Raw genomic sequence first — 22,604 nt, forward strand, 5'->3', positions numbered from 1 at the left:
CTCTTTGCCAAATAAAATGTTAGTCTTCAGTTAATGCAGATATTAGCTAAATCAATAACTAGTAATTTATAAATCATTATATCAGACCAAGGAATTAGAATCAGGAATAGTCATCTTTCTCTTCTTCCCTTTTTTCCTCATTGTCTGTAAATGACTTGGGATGTTGCATCACCTTTTTAATGTTTCTCTTACTCTATTATTAAAAGATATGTTATTGTGATGTAAATTTGGTATGAATAGAGAAAAATTACAAAGGAAGAGAGCTTGCAAGTGTTTTAATTAGGTAAAAGGTGAACTTACAATAAAATCTTAGAAGGTTGGGCTTCCCTGGTGGTGCAGTGGTTGAGAATCTGCCTGCCAATGCAGGGGACACGGGTTCGAGCCCTGGTCTGGGAAGATCCCACATGCCGCGGAGCAACTGGGCCTGTGAGCCACAGTTACTGAGCCTGCGCGTCTGGAGCCTGTGCTCCGCAACAAGAGAGGCCGCGATAGTGAGAGGCCTGCGCACCGTGATGAAGAGTGGCCTCCGCTTGCCACAACTAGAGAAAGCCCTCGCACAGAAATGAAGACCCAACACAGCCATAAATTAATTAATTAATTAATTTAAAAAAAATCTTAGAAGGTAAATTCATATGAATGGAGCTGTTAGTGCTGAACTCTGGGATCCATACTGGAAAAAAACAAAAAAACTTTACCTATTTATGACATAGTCTATTGAATCATGAAAATAAGGTGGAAAATAATGTCCCCCCTTAGCGTACAAAGGAATGCATAAAAATGTCCTTGTAATCTCCGTGTCAATTAATGGAATGTGAATTAGGCAGCATTTTAAATGAAATATGGGTAATAAATCGTGGATTAAAAGTTGCTGACCATATCATATAAATCATTTCAGACAAATTTAAACCCAAAGGCCTATTCCAAATTCCAGTGTCAAATAAAATTACTCAGTACCTTATTAATAAGATGATTTTCTGCATACAAGATTAATAGAAAAGACTTTTGAGGCTTGAGAAAAATGATTAAACTGGATGTCAGATTCAAAGACTTTATTTCCTCTCTAAGATAAACAACCTCTAATTGCTGTATATCAAATTTTATTTTCTTTGGTCCACTGCTATATGAGACTTGAATATAATTACATCATAGGTTACTAATTCTCTTTTATAGAGTTAGGTCCGTTCACTATAACATTAATATGTATGTAAACCAACATGCATTTAAGCAAAAAGATATATAAGCACTGTTTTACATAAGAATTATATTGGAATTTGAGATACAGAAATTCACATTTTAAAAATTATATTATCAGAAGACTTTATGAAATTTTCAGGCTCCTTTATATTTCAGGTCTACAGTCCCATTGTTATACTTATGCTTTCATTGTGTTCCTTTATTATGGTTCATTCATTATTATATCTTTAATTGTGTGTTACATTGTGTCCCTGCTTCAACTTTGTTTATTAGTCATTATACTTTCAGTATAGTGAAATTAAGTTTATTTCTAAAAGTTATTAGTCATCTCAAAATTTCAAACACAAAGTCTGGGAAAACAGTGAAAGTTTCACATTAATTTGCTCTGTAATATTAGGAAATGTTTTCTTGGGCACTCATTGACCTTTCAAAGACATTTTATTAGGCACAGTAAAACTTATTGTAGAGAGGTGATAGAGCATAGTGGTTAAGAGCATAGATTCTGGAACCAAAGTACCTGGGTTCTAATCCCAAGCCTACCAATTACTAGCTAAGTGACATTTGGACATGTTTTTTGACTTTGTAGGTGTTTCTTCACCTGTAAAATGGGGTGATAATTTTATATAGCTGATAGGCTTATTGTGAGGATCAGTATATATAAAGTGCTTGGAGAGTGTGGCACATATGTGCTATAGAACTGTTAGCTATGATTATTATGACTTGTACTGTTAACATTAGCAATTATTGTCAAGGATACAAGTAATTCTAGTTATATTAGTATTCAGAAATATTTTTATAACCATTTCATCAGGAAATTGTAATATTACCCCATGTGATTTTCAAAGTGTTTTAGACATTCTAGAGTCAAATATATTCACAGATACAAAATATAAAACACACCTCTAGTCCTATAGTGAAAGCCAAGAGGATTCATATGCAGAAATTCATTTTCTATCCATCTTTTTCCTTCAATAACTTTTTAGGTGTCTGCTCTGTGTAAGCGTATCCTAAGGAGCCTGGGAATAAGAGGATGAATCACATATGGATCTTGCTGGCAATTACTGGCTAATAGAGGATATATAGATATAAATAAATACTCTGAGTTAGAAAACAAGAGGTGCAGATAAAATGCTCATAAAAACTTACAGGAAAGAGAGTATCCCAGCAAAAAGAATGAGAAAATCTTTTTTTTTTTTTAAGAATGAGAAAATCTTAAAGGAGCTTATAGTTGAATAATGCCTTGAAAGATCAGTTGGACTTACATATGCAGAGAAATGAAGTCTGTGTTGCATGTAAAGGAAAGGGCTCGTTTTGCTTGGAGCACTGGGTACATGAAGGGGAAGTAAGGTCATATGATGGTCAGAATATAGAGGATCCAGGAGGCTAGGCTGATAAGATCTTATTCAGTCATCATTGTTAAGGTGTTTTTTTAAAAATTAAGGTGAAATTCATATAGCATAAAGTTAACCATTTTAAAGTGCACAATTCAGTGATATTTAGTATATTTATTGATACAGTGTTGTGCAACCGCTACTTCTGTCTAGTTTTAAACATAATTGTCATCCTCAGTCCTTAAAAAACTAAAAATAGAAATACCATATGACCCAGCAATCCCACTCCTGGGCATATACCCAGAGAAAACCATAATTTGAAAAGATACATGCACTCCAATGTTCATTGCAGCACTATTTACAATAGCCAGGACATTGAAGCAAAGTAAATGTCCATCAAGAGAGGAATGGATAAAGAAGATGTGGTACATATATACAATGGAATATTACTTAGCCATAAAAAAGGACAAAAAATGCCATTTGCAGCAACACGGATGGACCTAGAGATTGTCATACTGAGTGAAGTAAGTCAGACAGAGAAAGACATATGATACCACTTATATGTGTAATCTAAAAAGAAGGGTACAAATAAACTTATTTACAAAACAGAAGTAGAGTCACGGATGTAGGAAACAAACTTATGGTTACCAGGGGATAAGGGGAGGGAGGGATAAATTAGGAGATTGGGATTGACATAGAAGTAGAGTCACGGATGTAGGAAACAAACTTATGGTTACCAGGGGATAAGGGGAGGGAGGGATAAATTAGGAGATTGGGATTGACATATACACACTACTATATATAAAATAGATAACTAATAAGAACCTGCTGTATAGCACAGGGAACTCTACTCAATACTCTGTAATGGCCCATACGGGAAAAGAATGTTAAAAAAAAAAAAAGTGGATATATGCATATGTGTAACTGATTCACTTTGCTGTACAGCTGAAACTAACACAACATTGTAAATCAACTATACTCCAATAAAAATTTTTAAAAAAACCATTATTGTCACCCCCAAATTAAACCCCATATCCATTGAACAGTTATTGCCCATTCTCTCATCCCCTCAGCCCCTAACAACTACCAATCTGCTTTCTGTTTCTTTGAATCTACCTATTCTGAATATTTCATGTAAGTGGATTCATTCAGGATGTAAACTCTCATGTCTAACTTCTTTGACTTAGCCCAGTGTTTTCGAGGTTCATCCACATTGTAGCACGCATCAGCACTTCATTCCTTTTTATGGCTGAATAGTATTCCATCGAGTATTTGTATCACAATTTGTCTATGTTGATGGACATTTGGTTGTTTCCATCTTTTGGCTGTTGTGAATAATGCTGCTATTCACATACATGTATAAATATTTATTTGGGTACCTGTTTTCAGTTCTTTGGGGTATATATCTAGGTGTGAAATTGCTGGGTCCTATGGTAATTCTTTGTTTAACTTTTTGAACAACTGCCAAATTGTTTTCCACAGCAGCTGCACCATTTTACTTTTCTACCAACAATGTATGAGGGTTCTAATTTCTCCACATCCTCACCAATACTTAGTTTCTACTTTTTTGATTATTGCTATCCTAGTGTGTGTGAAGTGGTATCTCTTTGTGGTTTTGATTGCATTTCCCTAATGACTAATGATGTTAAACATATTTTTATGTCCTTTTTGATCATTTATATATCTTCTTGGGAGAAATGTCTATTCAGGTCCTTTGCCCACTTTTTAATTGTGTTATTTATCTTTTTGTTGTTGAGTTGTACAAGTTCTTTACTCTGGATATTAGACTCTTATCAGATATATGATTTGCAGTTATATGCTCTCACTCTATAGGTTGTCATTTTAATTTCCTAATAATGACCTTTGATTCACAAAAATTTTTAATTTTGGTGAAGTCCAATTTATCTATTTTTTCTTTTATTGCTCCTGCTTTTGGTGTCATATCTAAGAATCCATTGCCAGATCCAAGGTTGTGAAAATTCATCCCTGTGTTTCCAAGAGTTTTATAGTTTTAACTCTTTTAGTTCATTGATCCATCTTCAGTTAATTTTTGTATATGTTGTGAAGTAGGAGTCCAGTTTCATTCTTTTGCGTGTGAATACCCAGTTGGCCAAGCACCATTTGAAGAGACTATCCTTTTCCAATTGAGTGATCTTGGCGCCCTTGTTGAAAATTAGTGGGCTATAGATGTATAGGTCTATTTATTAACTCAATTCTATCCCAGTGGTCTATAGATCTATCCTTATGCTAGAACCACACTGTTTTGATTATTATAGCTTTGTGATAAATTTTGAAATCAGGAAGTGTGAGACCTTGTTCTTATTCAATATTGTTTGGCTATATAGGGCCCTTTGAAAATCTATATGAATTTGAGGATCGGTTTTTCCATTCCTGCAAAACAAGGCTTTTGGAGTTTTGATAGAGATTACATTACAATTATTAAAGATTTTTGAACAGAGAAAATGACATGACTAGAATTCTCCTTAGACAGCATTTTACAACATGAATAGGAAAAGAACAAGAGAGGACACTAGGAGACCATTAGAAAATTAGCACAACAGGATGGCTTGGACCTAAACTGTGGGAGTGAAGAGGGACAAGTGCCAGAGAGATTGTGGAGTCAGACTTGAAACAAATCTCTTCATTCACTTAATGATTTGCACCCCATTATTATATGCTCTAGGCACTAAGGATGCTATAGTGAACAAATGGATATGTTAGTTTGCTTTCATAGACCTTGCACTCTCATGGGGCAGGTACAGTGGAACAGTAAACAGTGAAATAAAGAGCAAACTGTGATCAATGCTGTATGAAGAAAATGAACAAGCTACTATGATAGAGATAACAGAGGAAGGCCTACTTTAGATAGGAGAGGGCTGTCTAAGGGACAGCTGTTTAATTAAGACCTGAATGATGAGGAGTTAGCCTATTCTAGCCTAAGAAAACAAAATTATCGGGAATTCCTTGGCAATCCGGTGGTTAAGACTCGGTGCTTTCACAGCTGTGGTCCCGGGTTTGATCCCTGTTTGGGGAACTAAGATCCCACAAGCCACATGGTGTGGCCAAAACAAAGAAAAAAAGAAAAAAAATTATCAAAGGCTCTGAGAACCTAAATGGGAAAGGGAGGGAAGATCTAGGGAGAAGTCCAAGAAGAATCAAGGTTTTGAACTTGTGTGACTGGGTAAAAGGAGGTACTATTAATAGAATTAGGTACTAATTAGGAGGTAATATTAATAGAATATGCTTGAAGGGAAAACTAGGAATTTATTTATTTTGGCGGGGAGATATTTAGCAGGTAGTTGGAAATTTGGAACTAGAGTTGGGAAAGAGGTCATGCTTCAGGTAAATGTATTGTGGCCAACTGTATGGAGATGAAAATTGAAGACATGAGCTTGGATAAGAAAGGCAGTTACAGTGAAAAGAGCTCAGGAATTAAAGTTGGAGACCTGGATTTAAGTCTCATTTTTGAGTGGTTGTGATACTTCAGGCAATTTCTCTTTCTAAGGTCACAAAGCTCTATTTCACTGTCTATTCTGTTGTAATTATCTATTTGTGTGTTCTAATGATCACACTGTCTTGATTACTATAGCTTTACTATGTCTTTATAATATCAGGCAGTTTAAGTCGTTCAGTGTTGTTCTTTCTAAATATCGTTTTGACTTAGTTTTACACCATTTTGGGTTATGAAAGCTTTCATAGGAAGACTCTACTTTTGGATAGCAGGGGAAACCTGTATTCCCAGTGTTCTTCATTCCTAGTGCACATCTATACTTCCAGAAACCTGGAATCATTTTCCTTCTGTCTGATGGACTTGCTTTAACATTTCTTGTAGTGTGGGTCTGCTGGTTATGAATTCTTTGGCTTTTTTTTTATATGTCTGAAAAAAATCTTTGTATTTCCTTCAGGTTTGAAAGATGTTTTTGCTAGGTATAGAATTCTAGGCTTACAATTTTTTTGTTCAGTATTTCAAAGATGTTGCTCCACTATCTTTTCCTTGAACTATTCCTTACAAGAAATCTGCTGTCATTTTTACCTTTGCTCCTCCATACATAGTCTGCCTTTTTTCCTCTGGCTGCTGTTAAGATTTTTGCTTTATCACTGACAAGTTTTTAATAATTTCATTATGAAATGTCTTGGGGGCTTCCCTGGTGGCGCAGTGGTTGAGAGTCCGCCTGCCGATGCGGGGGACACGGGTTCGTGCCCCGGTCCGGGAGGGTCCTGCGTGCCGTGGAGCGGCTGGGCCCATGGGCCGTGGCCGCTGGGCCTGCGCGTCCGGAGCCTGTGCTCCGCAATGGTAGAGGCCACAGCGGTGAGAGGCCCGCGTACCGCAAAAAAAAAAAAAAAAAAATGAAATGTCTTGGTATAGTTTTCTTCATGTTCCTAGTGTTTGGGTTAATTCAGCTTGTCAGATCTGTGGGTTTATAATTTTCATCAAATTTTGAAAAATACCAGTCATATTTCTTCACACGTCTTTTCTGATCTCCTTCCCCAACCCTCCTTCAGGGACTCTAATTACAATTATATTTGGCTGCTTGAACTTGTCCCATGGCTCATTGATTCTCTTTTCTTTTTTTCTCTATAGTTCATTTTGGAAAGTTTCTGTTGTGTGTCTTCAAGCTCACCAATCCTTTCCTTTTCAATGTCTACTCTTCTGTTAATCCCACCCAATGTATTATTCACCTCAGAGATTGTTTTCATCTGTAGAAGTTGGATTTAGAAATTTTTTACCTTCCTTGTCTCTACTTAATTTTTTAAGTATATTACCATTGTAATAACTGTTTTAATGTCCTTGTCTGCTAGTTCTAACATCTGTGTCAGTTGTTGGTTAGTTTCAGTGATTGGTTTTTCTCATTATGGGTCATATTTTCCCACCTCTTGCTGTGCCTTGTAATATTTGATTGAATGGCAGATATTGTGAATTTTATCTTGTTGGGTGCTGAATATTTTTGTATTCCTGTAAAGATGTTTGAATTTTAACTTCAGATGCAGTTAAATTGCTTTAAAATAGTTTGATCCTTTCAGATCTTTTATTTTTTTGGTGGCATCCAAGCTGCATTTAGTCTAGGGCTAATTACTCTCCGGTACTAAGGCAAGACCTTTCTGAGTACTCTCCTCATTGAATTGGGAGGTTTTCTAGTCAGCCTGGTGTGAACAGCCACTATTCCTGTCTCTCTGCGAGTGCCCAGTACTGTGCCTTCTCATGCTTTCAATGGTTTGTTCTTTCCTCAGCCTTGGGTAGTTTCCTCACATGCATGCACTGATCAACTCTGTTGAATTCTTGAGGAGGAGGACCCTTTGCAGATCTCTGGGATCCTCTGTTGTTATGTCTCCGATACTTTGTCCTGTGAACTCCAACCATCTTGTTCTCCCTGAACTCACAGCTCCGTCTCCTCAGCTCAGGGAATCTGCTGGGCTCTCCTGCGATTCCCCTTTCCTATGTCATGGCCTGTAATGTCTCTGAAGGTAGTAAGCTGGGGTAAACCTTCTTCATTTCCCATCCCTGAGGGATCACTCTCCTTTACTGCCTGACATCTAATATCTTAAAAAGTGTTGTTTTATTTATTTTGTCTGGCTCTTTTTTGTTGTTGTTGGTTTAGGTGGGAGGGCAAATATGGTTCTTGTTACTCCGTCTTGGCTGGATTCAGAAGTTCCCTCAAGGCTCTATTCTTAATAGTCACCTCACACTTTGAGGAGAGGAAAAGTTCCAAGAGTCTTTAACCAAAAGCCTCTGGTATAACCACTCTGTAAAATGAAGTGTGACTATTGTTTAGTCTGCCTATTTAATACTTCTTAAATCTCCAGAATATTAGAAAGGTTTGCTGTGACTAGTGATTTATAGATTGTTTGGGCCAGACCTCAGAGCTCTGGGGCTTCCTTTAAACATGCCAGTGACATTTTCAAAACACAAGGAGCCATTGATAGATTGCAAATCAGTTTTCACTCTTACTTGGTAGTCATTCTGCAAACTTGGTTCTGCTTCTACTTGTGTCATTTCGGCAAGGTTGCAGTTAAGGAAATTTTACTTTCTAAAGATCTTAATAGTATGTAGGGCCCCCTAACACAGGCAATTTACTGTGAATCGAGGGTTTATTTCTGGAACACTAAAAACCTTTCTAGTCCAACTCCAAGAAGTACTGAGTGATTCTTGTTTATCTTATTCTTGAAAGTTTATTTGGAATTAGAAGGGGAAACTCCAACAATTTTATTTGCATGAAAAAGAAAAGACCAGTATTTTAATTACAGCAAGGGAGAGAGGGGACTTAAGGAAAACAGAAAATAACCATAGTCAGATGAATATATTTTTAAGCACTTACTATGGGTTTATCACCTGTTTGGGCAATGGGGTGACAAAGAATGGGTAGATTACTTTTTATTTTTATGTACCTCCATGAATCTCAAAGATGTAGTCTTCAAAACAAGTCTTATTTAATGATAACTTATTTTCCTGTTTTTTGAATCAGTCACATATAACTATCCATCAAAGCTTTTGTTCGCTTGAAGTAATTGGTGTTACTTCAGTAAAATTTCAGACAAAAACAGAGAATCTTGCTGTTGTGGGTAACCTGGATAGCCTAATTGCTGATGAACGTATAATTTCTTTTAGGGTTTTTGAGATATTGAAAATAGCCTTTTCTTCCTGGATTGGCTGGAACCTGAGCACATCCAGTGAGTAGCTTATGGTTTAGTTTTGAAGATAAATATGATAAGTAAGAGAGAAAACAAAACAAGGTAGTTCTTGCTAAGTGCCAAGTGGAGCAGTACAGATTCTAAGCATTATAGCAGTTTTATTGCATAGAGAGGTCCCTGAGCTGAGCTATCATAGTCCCAACAGGTAGCTAGGACTGAGGAGAGGTATTCTGAGTGGAGAAGCAGTGGCTGTAAGTTTGCAGCAGCAGCGGCAAGGAGTGTTGGCTGTACATTGTGGATACTGTACAGTGAGGAGACAGTCTGTCAGACAAATGTGTACACAGAGAGTGGTTGGAGATTAGGTAGAAAAAGTAGGTAGGGGTCAGATGCAAGATTCTGAGTTCTTTGAATTTGTACTTTGCACAGAGATGACAGTGAAAATGAGAAGGGTCATTGCAGAGACCCTGTAATGGAGAAAACCAAAGACCTAGTGACTAAATGTGAGGATTGAGTGGGAAGAAGAGCCTGAAGTTTTGAGCTAGGAGTAGAGTGTTATTATTATTACAAATAGAAAAGTCAGAGAGGAGAGCGTGAATGAAATGATACCAGAGATCCCTGAGGCTTTTTCTAACAATGCCCGATTTCTCTGTGTGGCTCCCGACTGGACAGCGCTTTTCCCGTGGCCCTCCTCCTTTAATTGTTGAACCTGGCAGGATGACGTGGAGTGACGAAGGGCATTTAGAGATCATGAGGGCACCTGGCCTAATCTCTTCATTTTACAGATAAGGAAATCGAGGACTTCCTTATTGTGACTTTCTTTCAGGCCACACAGCTAGGCTGGCCTCTTGGCATTATTTTCTGAAATTCTTCTAGCAAAGGTTACTGCGTATCAATCCTGCTTGCTGGCAAAGTGAGTCTTGTGTTTTCCCCACCATAATTCAATTAGTTATTGACTTGATTCCTCAAATCGTTTTTCACCTTCTCAAATCAAATAAATTAATAGTTAAGATAATTCCTTTCCAGTAGTCTGATTTTTTTCTCTATCCATACACGCCGTCGCAAACCTTGCAGTCGTACCCTATGGGCATTAATGACAAACTCAGGTCTGCTCTCTTGAAAAGTTGTCTGAGGGGAGCTGTTTGAAGGGAGAGGGAATGATTAACGTTTATTTAAGTCTGGAGTGAGGATTCTTACTGGGAGTCCTTTCCATAATTTTTAAATCAAAGAGGCTGTGTGGTGGAGATCAGTAAAGGAATTACTTCCTTTCTTTGCCCCTCTAAACCCCATTCCCTGTGACTTCTCACGCATGGAACCCAGAATCCGTGTGTGACTCCTGCCCTGCCCGAAGACAATGAGATTAGTCAGTGCCCTAAGTGAACGCCGTTATTTTAAGATGTCTCACCCAGTCCTACACCTTAGCTGGAACCCGGGGAGAGTGGCTTCTCTTCCCCTTCCCAAGACTTTCTTCCTCTTACCCCAACGGCTGTCTCTCTCCTTTTATCCCTTCCCTCTGCTTGCATCCAGCCCTTCCTCCCTCGGGGTCACACATCCGCAGGCCGTTCCCAGCGGCACCCTTGCGTACAGCTCCTCTCGGAAGCACAGACCCCGGAGCGAGCCGGGGGCGGAGCTGAGTGAGCAAAAGCCCTGCCTCCACGCTTTGGGCGGGGCCAGCGGCCCAGACAGCGCCGTTGATTGGTGGGGGCGGGCCCTGCCGCGGGGGTCGGGGCCCGGAGGTCTGGCCCGGGTAGGGAGCGCGGCGCGGCTGGGGTCGCGAGGCGCGGCGTGGAACCCGGTGGAGTGTGGCGTAGCTGTGGCGGAGCTTCCCGCTCGCCACACGCCGGGCGTGGGTCCCCGAAGGTAAGTATGGGCAGGGGGCCCTGCGCCGCGTGGGCCAGGTGGAGGCACCCCGCGGACGCGCGCCTGAGGCAGGTGTGGTTTGGCCGGACGGGCCCCGGTGCCACTTCCGCGCGGAGTAGGAGCGCAGGGCGCTGGCTGGCGGCCGCGTGGCGTGAGTACCCCGAGTGAGGGAGTCCGGGTCGGGCTCTAGTTTTGCAGCACTTGTTCACCTCATTAGTTCCGGGAAGCACCCCCTCTCCACGCACCACACAAATCTCGAGAGACCTCAGGTACTCCAGAGACTTTGTATTCTTTAAAATACATTTCTGGTTTGTGGTTCAGGACTGGAGGAGAAACTCGGTAGTGAACTTACGATGCGGCTTTATTTTGACTTCGTGTTATTATTCAGATTGCAGGAAGAGTGCGACTGGTAATGGGACTGTTATTTAAACAAGGACACCAGGGTTTACACAGGCAGTGGATTGTAGAGATTAAGCGAGCAGGCTTTGAATCTCCTTATTAATTGTGAAAACTTGGGCAATTTGTTTAACTTCTCTATGACTTTGCTTCTGCATATGAAAAATGAGAATAAGAAGAGATGCAGCCTTATAGGATTTTTATGAGGATTAAATGAGTTACTACTTAGTGTCTGCCTCATAGTCCACAATAACTTCGGCTGTTTTCTTTATTATGCAGTCAGATGGGCATTAATCTTCAAAGCTGCAGAAAGAAAAACCTTCTGCAGAGCTGTTGCTTGGGGATTCCTTTGGAACAGTATTCAAAGACTGAGTCCCACTGGAAAAGGTCTCATTACTCTTCTGTTGTACTAGAGACGTGATCCACCTACCTTGCTCCAAATCAAAGCCACTCTCAAATGATACAGAAACCTCAGTCTTGAAGGTTGTTCTGAAAGAGGCATGAAGAAAGGCAGCACTTTTCCAGTGAGTGTAGCCTCATTTTAAGCACCAAGCTCTGGTGCTTAAAAAGAAGTTCATATCACTTTTTACAGAACTTCTAAGTTGTACTATTTTGGGTGGGTGCTTATTTGTAATATTATTGCAAAATGAGGTAAACCAGAGTACCCAAATACATAAACTAAATAAACATCATAAGAATCGTAACCTGTCACATGGAAACTCAGAATTGAAAGGAATCTGAAAAATCAGATGGGCTGCCCTTTATAAATAAGGATGAGGCCCAAAAACCCAAAACCAATAAATGACAGGGCTTAGACCAGAATTCAGCTCTGCTGAGCAACAAATTATAAAAGCAAAGGATGATATTACTTCTTGTGTTGATAATAGTACTAGTTTTATTTTTGACAGTTTTATGGTGCTGTGAATAATTTTTCTCTCAGCAACATCCTGCTTGGTAGCTTAACTGCATGATTCATAATCATTCTTCAGCACCTTTGATTTAAATCACTAGTCTGAAAGTTGCTACATCAATGATTGCTTTGAGAACAAGAGGATTGTCTTCTTAAGCTTTGTACAAACATGTTCTAACAGTGCTTTGGTTTTGTTGTTTTATGCAGCCCTTTTCTCTCATGTAGGGAATGTGAACAGCCAGTATAAACAAATTGACCTTCTAGGCAGTTTGTTATCATTGTGTTATTAGTGAAGTTTTCTTGATTGGGTAAGATAGGCATGGAATGCTAGCCCAAGGAAATAGGACTGGGTCCCCTCCTGTAAGAGATACGTTGCAGTTGCTGCTAACTTCAAAAGCATCATGGAGTGAAATCATTTGGAGATATTTGTCTGTTAGTTGCTGACTCTTCCCTGGCCCCTTGTAGAGGCCACTCCCTCACCTGTAGGTGTTTGTTCAGATGTTACTATCTCAGTCAGACCCTCCTATTTAAAATGCCATACAACCTTACTCTTCCTATAATATGTATTTGTCTGTTTATCTATTTGTCTATTATCTCTTGTCTGCCACTAGATGGTAAGTTCCACGGGGGCAGGGTGCTTGCCTGTTGTGTTCACTGCTGTACCCTAAGCGCCTGGAAACAATGACTGGCACCAGAGAGTGTCACATGCAGACATTTCCAACTAGGGCTAGTAAGTACTTAAGCCAATTCACAATTCATTTTGCCCTGCTCCACCCTCTCCCCATTTCTGGTTATTTCTCCTGTTACCCAGGAATAAAACCTTGAGGCAACGTTAAGTCCTCCTTCTACTTGGCACTACATGTGCAAATAGCTACTGACTTCTCCAGTTTTTTGCAAACCTGCCATTCCAGTAGTTACCAAGTTCCCATTTCTTCAGGCGCTCCTCCATTTCATTTCCTTCTCTACACCTACAGCTCTACCAGCTCCCTTTTCGTTTGCCTTCACATTCTTATCTGCAGAATGAAATCCAGAGTGAGAAATCTGGCATTCAGAGTTCTCTGCAACATGATCTCAAATCCACTTTTCCAGTCTCTATCTCCTGTATATAAGAAAAGTGATTTCCAACTTATGCTTGTAAATGTGAAAGTAAAATAAAGCTTTAATGGTAATACCCTGTAAAATCCCAAGGTTGCTTCATGACAGTTTCTCTCTCTCTTTTTATTAATGAGTCCGTCTTTTCCCCCAAGTAGGCAGGAATTCAGACAAATTAGACTAATGACTGTTAACCTGTTTGTACCGAGAACTTATGCTGCTCTTTCTGTTTTTGAGTGTCCAGGCTTCAAAACCTCCCTTACATGTTACCACTACCCCAAATACCTAGATAGGTTCAGTTGGATGTGGTATTGCTTTCCTCTGAATTCTAGTGACTTTTCATGCCTTTTTAAGAATTTATCACACTCTACCTTGAATTGTAATTCTTTGGGCATTTGTCTTTTCTTTTTTGCTACATATAAGCTCCTGGAGGACAGAAAGCATGCACACACAAATTCCAGTTACTTTTTTGAGGAAAAATAAGATACGCACCCACTTATTTGTTTTTTAAATAAAAGTGAACTTAAAGTTCTCCTTAATGGGTCTTTAAGTCATTAAATATTGAGCCTCAACCATCATTTCTACAATATGGACACTTTAGGAAGAAGGCAGGTGAAATTCAGTCCTAAAAAGATTCCAGTGAAGTTACTGAGGTCTGGATTTTAGAAGGGAGTAAGTACAGGGAGAGCAACAAACCCAACATCCACGAAGATGGACAGGCACAAGTTTAAAAAATATACACAGGGCTTCCCTGGTGGCACAGTGGTTAAGAATCCGCCTGCCAATGCAGGGGACACGGATTCAAGCCCTGGTCCGGGAAGATCCCACATGCCGCGGAGCAACTAAGCCTGTGGGCCACAACTACTGAGCCTGTGCTCTCTAGAGCCTGAAAACCACAACTGCTGAAGCCCGTGCACCGCAACAAAGAGTAGCGCCAGCTCGCTGCAACTGGAGAAAGCCCGGGTGCAGCAACAAAGACCCAACGCAGCCAAAAAATTAATTAATTAATTAATTAATTTTTAAAAATACATAAACTCACTCAGAAAACCATTAGGACAAGACAGACTTCATGGAGCCATCTGCAGCTTTGGATTTTCTTGTGAGGAATTATTCCTAAGCTTTATTTTGTTTTTGCATCTCTAGGCACGAATAATACTGTCTCCCTTTGTTTTCTGAGCTGGTAAGACTGAACATTCTCTTCCTTTTTCTGATCTGTGGAGAATAGTTTACCTTCTCTCCCTTCATTGTTTAATAAAATGTTCGTATTTCTTTCGTCATTTATTTTCTGGATATATGGAGACGATATATGCCAGAAGCTTTTAACTCTTCAGAGAAAGGTGATAGATATAAGATGCTTGAATTTGTCTCTTGTTGAAGCTTTCAGTTTTATTAAGTCTTCTATCAGCATTTGGTTTACTATTTTTTGCTTCATTTCATTATAAACATACGCTTGCACATATTCCAGTTGAGTGAATGCTTTTATTTTACTTGTGATTTTTTTCTAATAGATTAAAACTTGTTTCAGGAACTTGTGTAGACACGTCTGCAATTTAATTCTCTTTTCTTTTCTCTTGCCTTCCAAACCTCAACTGGGGTTTTCCCATTCTAGGGCACCCATTAGCCTAATTTATTTTCTTACAAGTATCATCTAAATTTATTTTACCATTCCTGGAATGAATCTGCAGTTTCTGTTGACAGGAAAGAGTTGGTAGGGAAAAAATATATGTATATAAATCCTAATTTTTGTGGGTTTTTAAAAATAATTTTATTGGAGTATAGTTAATGTACAATGTTGTGTTAGTTTGAGGTGTACAGCAAAGTGAATCAGTTATACATATACATATATCCACTCTTATAGATTATTTTCCCATATAGGTCATTACAGAGTAATGAGTAGAGTTCCCTGTAGGTACTTATTAGTTATCTATTTTATATATAGTACTGTGTATATATCAATCTCAGTCTCTCAGTTTATCCCCCCCTCTTTCCCTGCTGGTAGCCATAGGCTTGTTTTCTACATCTGTGACTCTATTTCTGTTTTATATATAAGTTCATTTCTACGATTTTTAGATTCCACATGTAAGCAATGTCATATATTTGTCTGTGTCTGACTTACTTCACTCAGTATAACAATCTGTAAGTCTATCCATGTTGCTACAAACGGCATTATTTCATTCTTTTTTTATGGCTGAGTAATATTCCATTGTATAAATGTACCACATCTTCTTTATCCACTCCTCTCTTGATGGACATTTAGGTTGCTTCCATGTCTTGGCTATTGTAAATAGTGCTGCAGTGAATATTGGGGTGCATGTATCTTTTCGAATTACGGTTTTCTCCGGATATATGCCCAGGAGTGGGATTGCTGGATCATATGATAGTTCTACATTTAGTTTTTTAAGGAACCTCCATACTGTTCTCCATAATGGTTGTACCAATTTACATTCCCACCAACGGTGTAGGAGGGTTCCCTTTTCTCCACACCCTCACCAGCATTTATTGTTTGTAGATTTTTTGATGATGGCCATTCTGACCGGTGTAATGTGATACCTCATTGTAGCTTTGATTTGCATTTCTCTAATAATTAGTGATGTTGAACATCCTTTCATGTACTTTTTGGCCATTTGTATGTCTTCTTTGGAGAGATGTCTATTTAGATCTTCCGCCCATATTTGATTGGGTTAAGTCCTAATTTTTGAAATGTTAAAACTTTAAGGTAAAATTCTGCATATTATCTTTACTGACAACAGCTAACGTAGGTCAGGATTTAAAGCTAACATACTACAGCTTATATTTAAAGTGTATGATAATTTGAATTTGTAATTGGTTGTAAATTTTGTCCTTTGGGAAATTTCTTCTAATGTGCTAACTGGTGAAGTTTTACTGTCAGAAGCAGAATCTTTAAAGCAAATATTTGCTTTGAAGTAAAGTATCCATGTCACCCGGTTATACACCTGTGTTTACCCTGAGTTTTCCTTGTTTATAAAACGCCTTAGTTAAGGGTGTTATCAGATAGGATCATTCATGTAAATAATGAAAGTTGGGGCATAGACTAATTACATATCTGTAGTACATGGTAAGCACTGTGTAAGTATCTGTTAAATAAATCAATGTGTATTTTTAGGGAGAATTTTATTAAGATATTTTAGCATATTAGTATGTATAGTAATGAATTGATCTAGTAAAGGGGGAGATATTGGTGATTCTGGAAAGAGCTTAAGCAAAGGTGTGAAATTATCAGATTTACAGTGATTTAAAAAAATCACTCTGTCTGCTGTGGGAAGAATGGATTGGAAGGGGGTTAGAACAGAGCAGAGATCCCAGGTTGGAGGTGTTCCCAAGAGACTGTGAGATGTGATGGTGATTGTTTTTTTTGTGGGGTTTTTTTTTAGTTAGGTTTTTGTTTTTTGGATTTTTTGATACCTCCTCAATCTGAATTCTCCCAACCTCCCCAGTCAGAAGCAGCTTTACCCTAGGCTTCCTGTGGCCTGCAGTATTTTGCCACTGGTGGTTCCATGTGAATCCCCCCTTCACTTTTCTTTTGCCTCGTGTAGTCAACCATCCCCCCATCTCTCTGCCAGTGATCACAGTCCCCCAGGGAGTCATCCTTGGAAGTGTTCTATGTGGTAGTGTGCCTCTCAGTGGGAAAGCTTGGGAAGCTGGAAGTAGGGCAGGCGTTCTGGTGATGGGGAACCCAAGATGGTGGCCTTGGGAGGCCAAGGAGAGTAGAGCAGAGCATTGCTGCTGCAGTTACACCCTTGCCCTGTTGTTCTGGAACCAGCAGAGGGGCATGTTAGCTGCGGTAAGTTTCAGGCCTTCCTGTTTCTCCTGGCAGTTTTGATTTTAGTATTGGGGAACAACGGACTGTCAGCAGTTACTTCCACCTCCTCACTCAGTCCCTTCCTCAGATGTCTTTAATAAAATGCAGCCAGTTTCAGAAAACCAACAGACTCACATAACTTTTGTCCAGATTCTGGAACAGTCCTATCAAATTGTTGGGTGCAGATTATTCTGTATTGTGCCTCTCCATTGGATATTTTGCACAGATTTTATTTCTGATTCTTATATCACTTTTCTTTATCGAGAATTAGGATAAATAAAAGATGTCTCAAGTAAGAGATACAATAAACCTACGAAAAAGTAGGACTGCTTTGTGATTACAGAATGAGAGAGAAATCAAAGAGGGGGTGGGGTGGGAATTAGAGAAAGGATATAGGAGTAAGGAAGGAAAACAGGAAAAGTTGTAACGGATTCATCATGTGATATGTGTGGGAAGGTTACTATGTATCTTCCATTGGCAGATCCTGTTAGAATTTTCACCTCTTCTGCAATGAACTTAATTTACAGATGTGACAAAGATGTGCTTTGTTTCTCTTGAAACATTTCAGATATATTTGGAGCTGGTATTCTGTGAGGGGGAAATAAACAGATACAGATTATATACTGTTACAGTAAACTTTCAATAAAGTAACCAGTTAGCTTGGGGTAAGAGTGTCCTGGGAAGGTGCTTTTAATATAGTTTAAAATGAAACCTATCTGCTTGACCTGTACCCTCCTAGGGAATAATTCCTGCCCTCATCCCACCCCCAATTCTTTTTCTTATTCTCTGGGTCAGTCCCCATCTCCCATTTCTCATACCAGTCCCCATGCCATGCCCAAAGCCTGTGCACAGATTTTCTTTTGTCTCTTCCTCGACTGTCTCTGTCGGCTCCCTCCTTTGGATCCTTGTTTCCAAACACACAGCATCCAGTGCTGTCCCCCTGGATGAAGAAAATCTGTAGCTCTTCTAGGCCTGCGCCTTCCTTTTGGAACAGGATTGTTCTTAATTTCCCTTTGTGCTTTGGTATGAATCACTGACCCTTCTCTGCCATATTAGTTGAGTGGATACTGATAATTATAAAAGTATCTACCTTGTAATTTGGGTAGAGTCCACTAGTCAGTACCAAACAGTCTTCATGATTGTGAAGGAAATGGAGTTAAGAATGTCTCTGCTTATATTTTAGAGGGAAAAGCAGAAGAATCTTTTGACTTTCTTATGAACATTTTTTTTTTTTTTGGCTGTCTGAAACAAAGATGGACAAAATCCAGGACAATAATTGCATACAAGGGACAAGAAGATGGGCATGGTAATGAAGGGGAAAATTCTTTTAAAAAAAAGAAATCCTTAACTAATATCCATCTATTTTAATCAATATTTATCAAAAAAATTTTAATATAACATGAATTTGGACAGTTTTCTATCATGAAATTTCATCTTTTTTTTCATATTTCTACTTTTTACAGGCCCCAAATTAAAAATATAAATCTATTAATGCTTTAAAAAATCCTGTGGTAGCATCCCTTTTTGTATTGTCTTTATTTCATAATTTAGCCCTTGATCGTCCTTGTGATGGGACCCCCCACCCCACCTCAGCGTGCTCTGTACTAAGCCGTTGGTTAGATGTTGATGGGTGATGTCTTCAGCAGCACTCCTGACACTCTGTGCTGCACTGACCCCTCCTGGTGGCCGAGTTGAAAGCTGCTTTTCCTATGCGTGTCTCTTTCTGTAACCCAGTTGCTAATGGACACTTGGTGCTCCCTTCCCATCAGTTTGTTTCTCCAGAGGTGATTTAGAAGAATGGGGTGTATGCAGCAGTACCATAGGAAATTGAGAGGCAGCATGTTCACACTGGGCTCTTGGGTCAGAGCCATGTTCACTTCACAGTGCTGCCACCCAAAGCTGTGTGAGGATGTGGAGCTGATAGCCTAGGTTTCTTCATCTGTAAAACGGGAATAATGACACTTCTGTGAGGAGTAAGTGATGTGTTACATAAAGCGATGCCTGGTGTTAGTACTCAGTAAATGTTAGTTTCTCAGCCTCAGCAGTACTGACGTTTTGAGCCAGGTCATTTTCTGTTGCAGGGATTGTCCTGTGCCTTGTAGGATGCTTAGCATGATCCTTGACATGTAGCCTCTAGCAGCCGCCCAAGCTGTGACAACCAAAAATGTCTCTGGACATTGCCAAATGTTCCCCTGTTGAGAACCACTATAAATACAATATTTACTAGCTGTTACATTATCTTTGCCAAGCACTCTCACTCCTAAGATCCAGCTGGCTTCTGAAAGTTCTATCCTCATCTGACCCACTTCTTTTTGTTATGTTGGGCTTGTCTGAGTTATTTCATTAGCTGGATGTTAAGGTTAGCTCTTCCTTTCTGGGTTAGTATCTGAACTACGTCTCCTTAGAGCCATGTGATCTACCCCTAGGCAAGCCAGCTGCTCCTGGGAACCAATGTACAAGATTATCTTGTGACTCTCCAGCAGAGTGAAGGCAGATTCTTTTCTGGTTCCTCTTTGAAAAGCCCTGCATACCTATTAACCTGCCCAAAAGTCCCAACTTTTATTCCCACGTGAACACAGCTTTTTGTTCTGTTCTTTCTTAGTGTGGGATTCTTACATCAGTCCTCTTCTCATTCTGTTTTATTGGGCTGCCTGGCCACTGGATGATTTTGCAGAATTTTAATTGCTTCAGTTTTACAGAATAAATATACCTTAAATTTACAGTAATAGGGTTGCTTTTTCAAAATTTTACTTCTGACCACTTAAAAATAACATCTATGAACCTTCTTCATTGCTTTCCAGAGGACTCTTTAGAGCATATATATGTTGGAGAGGCAGTGTGGTATAATGGGTAAAGGTCGTAAAGTCAGACCACTGCTGGTTCAAATCCTGACTCCACTACCTGGGGTGGGTTACTTCATCTTTTTTTTTTTTTTTTTCGGTACGCGGGCCTCTCACCGCTGCGGCCTCTCCCATTGCGGAGCACAGGCTCCCGACGCGCAGGCTCAGCGGCCATGGCTCACGGGCCTAGCCGCTCCGCGGCATGTGGGATCTTCCCGGACCAGGGCACGAACCCATGTCCCCTGCATCGGCAGGCGGACTCTCAACCACTGTGCCACCAGGGAAGCCCTACTTCATCTTTTTATGCTTCATTTTCTGCTGGGTTTCCTCTCAGTGGGGCTGTTGTGAGGAGCAATCAGATTGATACAAGTAAAGCACAGTCTGGTTTATAATCTTGCTTAGCCACTCAATGTTAAATATTGTTAGGTTGCCAGTTTGATTTAGTTTGAAGAAAAGGAAAATCTTTCTTAAGGAGAGACAATGTGGAATAGCAAACTAATACATACAGATTTTGGAGTTGAACAGATTTGATTTGAACCCTAGCTCTATTGCCTATTTGCTGGATACTAGCTAGGGCAAGTGATTTAATCTTTCTACGTTTTTCTTCACAGCAATATATTCATTTCCAACCTATGACTTTAGCTCGTTTTTCCAGAGAAAATTGAGGCAAACAAGTGTGATATCTTTCAAACTTCTGCTCCCATACCTGCTTGGCTTTATTTTTAGCAAGACTGAGGATACATGACAGTCTACATCTGTGTCCCTTTTCTGTGCTCTCAGAGTGTACCATGCATACATCTAAAATCATACTTAGCCAACTATTGAAGGTTCTATATTGCTTATCATTCAACCGCATTAGGTAAGTTCCTTGCAAGCAGAATTTTATCTTTGTTTTTCTGTTGCTTAATGCATAGTGAAAGCTTTAATAAGTGTTTGTTGAATGAAGGAATAAAAACAAATTTGAAACAAGTTGTTAATGTATTTGATTCAGTTTATTGACTGCCTGTGCAGTGCTGGGTTTTTTACACTCATCTCGAATCCTTAAAACAACCATATGAAGTGTTGCTAGCTTCACTTCCTAGATTAGGAAACTGAGGCTCAGATAATTTAAACGTGTCCAAGGACCTGAGGTAGAGAACTGTACATCTGTACAATTTGTAGTCATAGGAGAAAGGAGAAAGGATCTCCTGACAGAAGCTTTGGCCTTACAGAGAGGAACGCAGCAAGTGCCAAGCAGCAGCCTACCCAGGAGGGAGCAGGGTGAGGAATTCTGTTTCCTGATCCCTTTCTTTCCACCCCATGTCCTGCCAGTGCCTCTTTGGATGAAATCAACCAGCAGCTAGAGGGCAAGGGAGCCTGTGGGGTGCAGGCTTTAGAGGTTGGTGCCCTGGGGTGTGGAGCAGGGTGGAGATGGATCTGAAAAGGAAAATAGAGAATATCCAGTGCAGACTTCCTCTTTCTGTCCGTTAGTACTCACTCACCCTTTGGGCGTAAGGCTCCTGTTCCTAACTCAGGGGAAACGGAAGGTCCTCTAGTCACTGCAGCCAGTTCATGCGTGCTCCCCCATGGAGGCACTGCTAGTGTTCTTTGTGTAATGTAACAGAAAAAAACTGAAACAAAGCTGCTGTAGTCTCTGCGTCTGTAGCTAATCTTTTGGCTCAAGTTGGTAATCATTCCTTTTTTTTTCTAGTACTTATTTTACGTTCCCCTTACCCTCTGCCAGGTCAGTAGCTGCTTACCAGATGTCAGGGGTTATGCTTATTTTCTCCAGCAAAAATATCCCATCTGGAATTGCAGGCGTGATTGGCATCACCATCTGGTTAAATTTGTAGTGATCCATAGTCATGCTCTAAGGTCTTTTGCCTTTGGTCTAGGTAAACAGGCATGCCAAACGGGGATGTAATAGGAACCAACGCCCCTGCATCCTTCAAATGTTTGATGATGGTACTGGTTTGTGAGCTTCTCCAGGGATGGGGTATAGTTATTGGTTTGCTTTCTTTGTGGGGAAACGGGGGAGAGTTCCAAGGGCTTCTTCATGGCCCTGTCTTCCCTAATGGCTTTTATGACAGAACAGGGAATCAATGCAGGGATTTGGCCAGTTACTAAGTATATCTATTTCCACTAAAATTCTAGGACTAGGGAAATAACCACAGGATGGGCCTGTGCTCCCCTTGGACCCACCATGAGACACCAGGGTTGACTTTATCTCTCACCTCCTCTCTGGAGTGAGATGGGTGATCTGACTGGTGGACCACGTTTTAGGTCTCCTGGGATTAGTGTCAGTTCAGAGCTAGTGTCCGGTAACCCTTGGAAAGACTACACATTTCTCTTTCCCCAGTGGACAGTCACGCTTGTGAATGGCTGCTGGTACCTCTTAGGTAAGGTCTGGAGAAAGCTTGGTGGGATACATCTGTGGCTGTGTGTAGGGCCACCGCAATCTTACACTCAGTCCTCCTTGGTCTAACATCCTGTGAATGTTAGGCTCCTCTCAGTAGGCTTTGAACTTCTTTCGGGGCTCTTTTGGCACCTAATTCCCA

The 22,604-nt window shown here is 39.9% G+C and overlaps 1 protein-coding gene across 15 annotated transcripts in view; it reads left to right on the top strand.

Annotated features, from left to right (window-relative positions):
• SGK3 (serum/glucocorticoid regulated kinase family member 3) overlaps window positions 1-22,604 on the top strand; it is a 114,619-nt gene that overhangs the window by 37,518 nt on the left and 54,497 nt on the right. For 6 of the 15 annotated variants that reach the window (XR_009536324.1, XM_060127482.1, XM_060127484.1 and 3 more), the window contains exon 1: window positions 10,874-11,009. The exons of 5 other annotated variants lie outside the window; for them this stretch is intronic. The gene's annotated coding sequence lies outside the window, so the exon portion shown is untranslated. Of the gene's footprint in view, window positions 1-10,873; window positions 11,010-11,868; window positions 11,930-18,410; window positions 18,534-22,604 lie in introns of those variants that run through there. 4 more of the 15 variants (XM_060127478.1, XM_060127490.1, XM_060127479.1 and 1 more) reach the window with 4 other exon arrangements.

The sequence above is a fragment of the Lagenorhynchus albirostris genome, chromosome 17 (genome assembly GCF_949774975.1).
Source record: "Lagenorhynchus albirostris chromosome 17, mLagAlb1.1, whole genome shotgun sequence".
NCBI classification, from domain to species: Eukaryota; Metazoa; Chordata; class Mammalia; order Artiodactyla; family Delphinidae; genus Lagenorhynchus; species Lagenorhynchus albirostris.